We start from the raw sequence: 6,771 nt of genomic DNA, 5'->3' as shown, positions 1-6,771 counted from the left end.
TATTTATTTGTTCACTGTTCTGTTACAGAGAACAAGGAAATTGGATAAAATTGCTATGGTATGAAAAGGGGTAGGATTAAATAAGCTCTGCTTCTTCCTACTCCTTTTCGGACGTGCTGTAATGAAACAACTGGAATTGTTTGATGCATTACATTGTATCGTATGTATGTTACAAATAAACTGAAACTGAATTGAACTGAACTGAAAATGTCCACCAATTATGGAGGTTATGTGTAATATTTCAAGTAGTTGACACATTATCACATTATCTTCATCATCAACATTATTGTTTATTTATAAACTTGACCATTTGTAATAAATTGGCTTTTGTCTCAGATACTTTTCATTGTATTTCCATAAATGGTTTTATAGTTGCTTTATTTCTAATTTATTAGTACATGTTTTACTCTGCATGCTGTGCTGCTATTTCCATTACTGCCTGGTGTACTGCATGCCGTGTTGTTGCTGTTGGATCCTTAATTTCTCTGAGGGCACACCTTCGAGGTAATTCAACCAAATCTATTTTAACCTAGACAATAATGTAATCCAGGGGCGCTGCTAGGGATTTTGGGCCCCATGAAAATAATCTTTACAGGGCCCCCTGTATTATAATTGCATCATCATTAGGGGCCTCTCTGGGCCCCCCTCAATCATGGGCCCCTAGAATCCGTCTCCTTTACCCCCCCTTTTCGGCACCCCTGATGTAATCACACATTAATTTGGAATTAATGTTTTCTAAATTTTTTAGTGTAACATTGTATCTCATTAGATTGTATAATTTGTCAAAATGTTGTGTTGAATTTGTGCATGTGTGTGCGCAAGGTGAAGTCCCCTGTTCTGTCATTTTGTATTCAAGTTAAAAAGAACTTATCCAGAACTTTCCACCATGGCATTGGAGACATTGTTGCTATCTCAATTAAATGGTGTGTGTAAGACTGGATTTTTCGCACTGGAAACAAGAGGCTACTATTGAGGGTTAGAACTTTTTAGTTTTGTCATTTTCATTTTTTTCATTTTTTTTTTAAATTGTATTGTTTTGTTTTGTTATTCTTTTGGAGGCTTAAACAAACTCAATGCTTGCAACGATGAAGGGCCAAAATTAAACAAATAAATAAATATTTAAATAATTACTTAAATATGTCATTAAGCAATTACATCATTAAATAATGAAATCAATAATTAAATAAATGATGACTAATTGAATGTAATTTTACATTAAATAAATTAATGTCATGATTAATAACACATGTATGTATTTAATTCCAATTATAATTAATTATTGACACATTTAAGTAAATATTTAAAACCCTATTTTTTTTATTGTTTTTCCATTTGGCATGTTTACGCAGTGTTTTAATGCGATCATTTTGCTTTTCTTTCTTTCATGTATTATTAAAATAGAATTAGATTAACATTGAGGTCTTTTTTTCCCTTCACACTGGAGAGCAGGTTAGCAAATGTAATTTATTCCAATAATTCACTAGCTTTTAAAAAAATCACAGGGGGTAAAGCAGTTGTTTCACAATTTGCAGTTCTTGCATTTGGGCCATGGAGGGCACCATTACACAATATCAGTCCAAATATATATCATGAATGGATCAATGTTTGAGCTGGGACAAACACATAAGATTAAAAAAAATTGGGCGAACAGTGGATTGTCATCCTGGGTACAGTAGACGTACTCTCATTTTTAATGTTGTACTCATTTTAAACATTTTATGTATTAAGACCTGCTCTCTGCAAATATAAATACGACACTGACAGGTGCACTTAATAAAAAGGCTCAAGATGTCTTACCAATAAACACTTTTTCCATTACATAAATCAGATATATAAGGGGAGAGAGGTCAGGGACAGTATGAACTCTTGTAATATTCTCCAATCAAGAGCAAATTAGGAATAACCTGATTTACTCTGTACTTGCTCAGTTTAGTTCTTAAATCCCACATGTGAAGAAATATAGTGCCCTGAAGCAGACACAGCAACATTTGTAAGGGTAAACACACTTTTGTGGTAAGAAAGTAATTTATTGTAGCCTGCTTCGTAGTAGAACTCATCAATCGTGTTGATTATTAAGTGTCTTTATCAATACGAATTGTCAATTTATTGTCCATTGCGTCGCTTAAGGTGTACGAAAGTGATGTTTACACTACTACCGTACGGTCACGGTACTTTACATTACAATAGATCATTGCTAACATTTACAAAATTATTTAATAGTTATTTTCCCTTGTTTTTATGGTAGGTGAGAAAATACATTTATTTAAGTTATATTTGAGGCAATGTAAAATATAAGGAATGGGGTAATATTTCTGAAAAATAAAAGTGTAAAACTGAAAAAATAAATTGCATGGTTAACATTACAGTTGTGCCATACACTTATTACTACTGTCTGTCTGACACTTTACTGTTAAAAAAAAATGTCCGTAGATTTTACGGTGAAAAACTGGCAGCTCAGTCACCAGAATTTTACTGTCGAAATAAAAGAATAGTAATGCACTAACGAGCAGTTCTGTCACCAGAATTTTACTGTAGAAATAACAGTAGCAGCAAACCACGCCCTCTTCTTCTTCTTTCTCTTACACACACACGTATGGAGATAAGATACGATAGACTTTATCTATCCCACAGTGGGGAGATTATGTGGTTGCAGTGCAGATGAAAACATCTACAAAAAAATGGTAAAAAACACATGAAAACCAGACGGAAACATTAAAGAACACAAAGGACATACAATTAATTAAAAGAGCACAGAGCTAAAGCAACCTGCTACGCATTTCTTCATTTAAAAAAAGTAGGCTCCAGCACCCCCCGCGACCCCAAAAGGGACAAGCGGTAGAAAATGGATGGATGGAAAACACAATGATCATTGTATCTGACCATCTCTGACAATGCGGTACAAGATTCCAAAATTCATCACCAATCTCCTCCACTCTACTTTCCACAACTTGCTCTCTCACTGCAGTTTAGTTTCCTATTCTGACTTTTGAAGAACAGGACCGGGCCAGTGACAGGGTCCTCCTTTTGTCCTTGTCTGAGTTCCTGCTCTTTCATTTCTGGCAGTGATTCAGTCCCCACATCGCAGTATGGCACATCTGAAATGTTTGACACAGGTTGAAGACAGGATTGCAAGACCTGGGTTAACTTCTGATTGGACATCCGGTAAAGAGTATCGGATTTGGCATTGCTTCGTCCTCTTTTGTACTGGGTGTCAAAATCCAAAGATGACAGCGCTAAGACCCACCTTTACCCTGTAGCATCCAGCTTCGCAAAAGACATAACATACTTTATTATCAGTGAGGACAGAAAACCTGCCCCCGAAGAGACGGTCATTGATCTTTGCAATCACTGCCCATTTGAGTGCAATAACCTCAAGTTAATGAGCCGGGTACCTCGTTTCAGCCAGACTTAAACCCCTGCTACTATATTCATTTTGAACTTTTGCCAGAACAGAACCTAGTCCTCCTCTGAAACATATTTCTGGAGCACAAATGGCAGATTGTAGTCAGTGTAGCCAAGCACAGGGGCAATCGTGAATCTGTCTTTTAGGGCTTGAAAGACCTCCTCACACTCCTCTGTCCATAAGAATGGGGGCTCTGGCACTGGCCTCTTCCTTTCACCTGTCTTTTTCCTCTTTGGGTCGCCTGTTGTAAGACGGTTCAATGGGGCAGCTAAAACACAGTATCCTTTCACATAGCGTCTATAGTAACCTGCAAATCCAAGGAACTGTAGCATTTCCTTCCAATTTGCGAGCCTCTTCCAGTCTTTGACTTTGCTAATCGTCTCAGGGTCAGTCCTGACACTGTCGGCCAACAGCCTGTGACCTAAGCCCTGCACCTCCTTCCACATAAGCTGCCATTTGGTTGTGTTGAGCCTCTGAAATGTTGCATTTTGCAAACCAAATGGCATTTTGTTTCCTTCAAACAGGCCCATGGGGTTACTGAATACTGTTTTATGCTTGTCATGCTCATCCACTTCTACTTGCCAGTACACTGACGTAAGACCAAGTGTGGAAAAGTACTTTGCTTTGCCTAGAGCTTCCAGAACTTTCTCTATGCAAGGCAAATGGAAGCCATCTCTGGTGCTGCAGGAGTTAAGCTTCCTATTATCAATGCAAAGCCTTGGTGAGCCGTCTTTCTTGGTCACTATCACAACAGGCAAAGCATATGGACGTTTACTAGGCCTGATAACTCGGCAACTTCTTTATATCTTGCCACTGAGAGGGGGGATCTTGCAATATGGGAGCTGAAATGGCTGGGAGTCGACCAAAGGGATCTCATGCTGTATTGTTTTTGTGTGGCCATTGTCTATAGGGAGTAAGGAGAACACACTTGTATTATTTTCTATCAACTCTCTGGTGGTCACCCTCAGCTGCAGCTGCACTCAGGTACACACTGAAGTCCGCCACAACCTGCTCAAAGCTCTTAGCTCTTTCTTCGAGAGAGTCATTCTCCTGGTGATCTCTAAACTTCACCACATTGTCCACCAGAACAGCATTGGCTAAATTAGTGTTCGGTTTAATCACAATGGCCTGCTGTGACAAGTTCATACCCCTAATAGGACCGTAGCCTCTTCCAACATCATCAATGACTTTGGCAAACCTAATGTCTTGGGGGAGCTTTGGCACGGCATGATTTTTCAACGGGGCAGTATAGATTTTTCATTTTGGGCAACCTTTGATTTTGAACTTCAGTTCAAACTAATTTTTTTGGTAGCTTTCCTTAACCTTCTTTAACCTTTCCTTAACCTTAGTGGCTTTCCTTAACCCACTGGAGGAATTGACAGCCAATGCCTGTCAATGTGAGGTTAGTGTGAGCAGGCATAGATGTTTGAGAATGGGGTAGGTAGGGTGAGCTACAGCAGCCCACTAGGTGGAAGGCTGTGCATATTATCAGCAGGAATCAACGTGGGGACTGGGCCACCTTGGTTGGGCTATGGGGTGTTACCTGGCACTCAGCATCAAGGATTACAATTGGGGGTTAAATCACCAAAATGATTCCCGGGCGTGGCCACCGCTGCTGCTCACTGCTCCTCTCACCTCCCAGTGGGTGAACAAGGGGATGGGTCAAATGCAGAGGAAACATTTCACCACACCAGTGTGTGTGTGACAATCATTGGTACGTTAACTTTAACTTTAACTTAACTTAATTTTCCAGGCGCTTCTGCATCACTGATATCTAAAGGGTAATGACTAAATGGATGGGAATAATGGATAAGGTGGACTGGTATTCTCTCTAAATTCTTTGGGAGATGTACATCAGGTGGAAGATTATACTCACCCCAGTCTGTGGTGGAGTCCGTGTTCCTCCCGGACTTTGGTTGTTTTAGAGATGTTTGTGTTGAATGAAGAATACCAAGAACCAGGGAGCGATTGTGGTGCTGACAATAGGGTTTACTCAGCCCTTCACACAACACAGGAGAAAGAGACGGCAAGGCAGCAGTAGTGCCAAGAAATAGAAAACACACAGGGAGAAGAGGGACCAGCAGAGTGACCCCTGTTGGAATAATTAAGCCATGGACTACATTTACATATTTAATGTGTTTTAGAGTAGCATTACAGTCTGTAAGTGTGTATTTTGCTACACATTTGTATATTTTTCCCTGCACATATGTATATTTTGATCGTATTGTTTTGTCTTATTTTTAGTTTCACCCTTTTGAATGTCATTAAACTTGCTGACAACGCTCATCGGTCTTCAGAGTCGTGATGTGAGAAAGGTAGGCAGCCCTTGCATAAGACACACACCACAAATGGCACAGTTCCATAGTTAAACTCCACATATAGAAACACAAAAGCTTTTCTGTGTCGTGCGTACAGGACAGAAAGATGCAAACGCCATCACGATAAATTTAAATTGAAACCTGCATAATCGGATTACTTTTCAGAGCTTAACTCTGCCTTTGTTTCACATGTTAGATGTTGTTGCACATGATTCTTTTCTTTATTGGTGCAATGCATCAGAGCCATGTGTTTTTAAACCGTTTTTTTTTTCTTTTCTACTAAGGTCATTCTGCGCTGATCCACTTTGCTAAAAAGCTGCATGGAAAGAACAGATGGAGGATGGCGCCTCACTGTCACTGTCATCAAGGGCAGCGAGCGAAGATAAAAACACACAATTAACCATGCATAATGAAAAAGTTAGACTTCAAACTTTTACTCGAGAATCACATTTGATGACAGTGTGAGGTTTGTCTAATTACAGGTGTTGCTGGTGACTTTCAGACATATGTGTCTTATTAGAATAATAAACAGTATTATGTTTGGAAATTGTACTGTTACAGAAAAATAATCATAAGTCATTGGTTGTAATGTGCCATGCAAGGGTGAACGTGGCTTTGTCCTCTTAAGATAAAACCTGTTTTGGATGATGCTGCATGTGTGAACAATGCATCAGGGATGATAACCCCTCCCTGGTTTGGAGATGGACAAAAATAACGCTGACGTCAGGATCGGGCCTCGCTGGTATCACTGGGCATAAAGCGAGGCTAGAGAGCCCGCACTCTTTGTCAGGGATCAGCTACGCCTCTCAATCCGCCTGTCTCTCCGTCTAGGGGGCGTGAGAGTGCGTCTGTGTCATGCACTCCCTCTTTTGTCTTTCCATGGTGACGTGGTGGGTGTGCGACCACCAGGGGAGGGGGAGATGAGGGATGATTTTGACATGTTTCTCTGTGCTTTTAATACACTTGGTGGGATTTTGGATTTTGATTTGTTTAATATCATTTACCTATCTCTATATTACTCATATTAATGATCTCTGGATGTCCAATTTA

Source organism: Entelurus aequoreus, linkage group LG24 (assembly GCF_033978785.1).
Source record: "Entelurus aequoreus isolate RoL-2023_Sb linkage group LG24, RoL_Eaeq_v1.1, whole genome shotgun sequence".
NCBI classification, from domain to species: Eukaryota; Metazoa; Chordata; class Actinopteri; order Syngnathiformes; family Syngnathidae; genus Entelurus; species Entelurus aequoreus.
The sequence above is the reverse complement of the archived record's forward strand: the minus strand, read 5'-3'. Positions refer to the sequence as shown.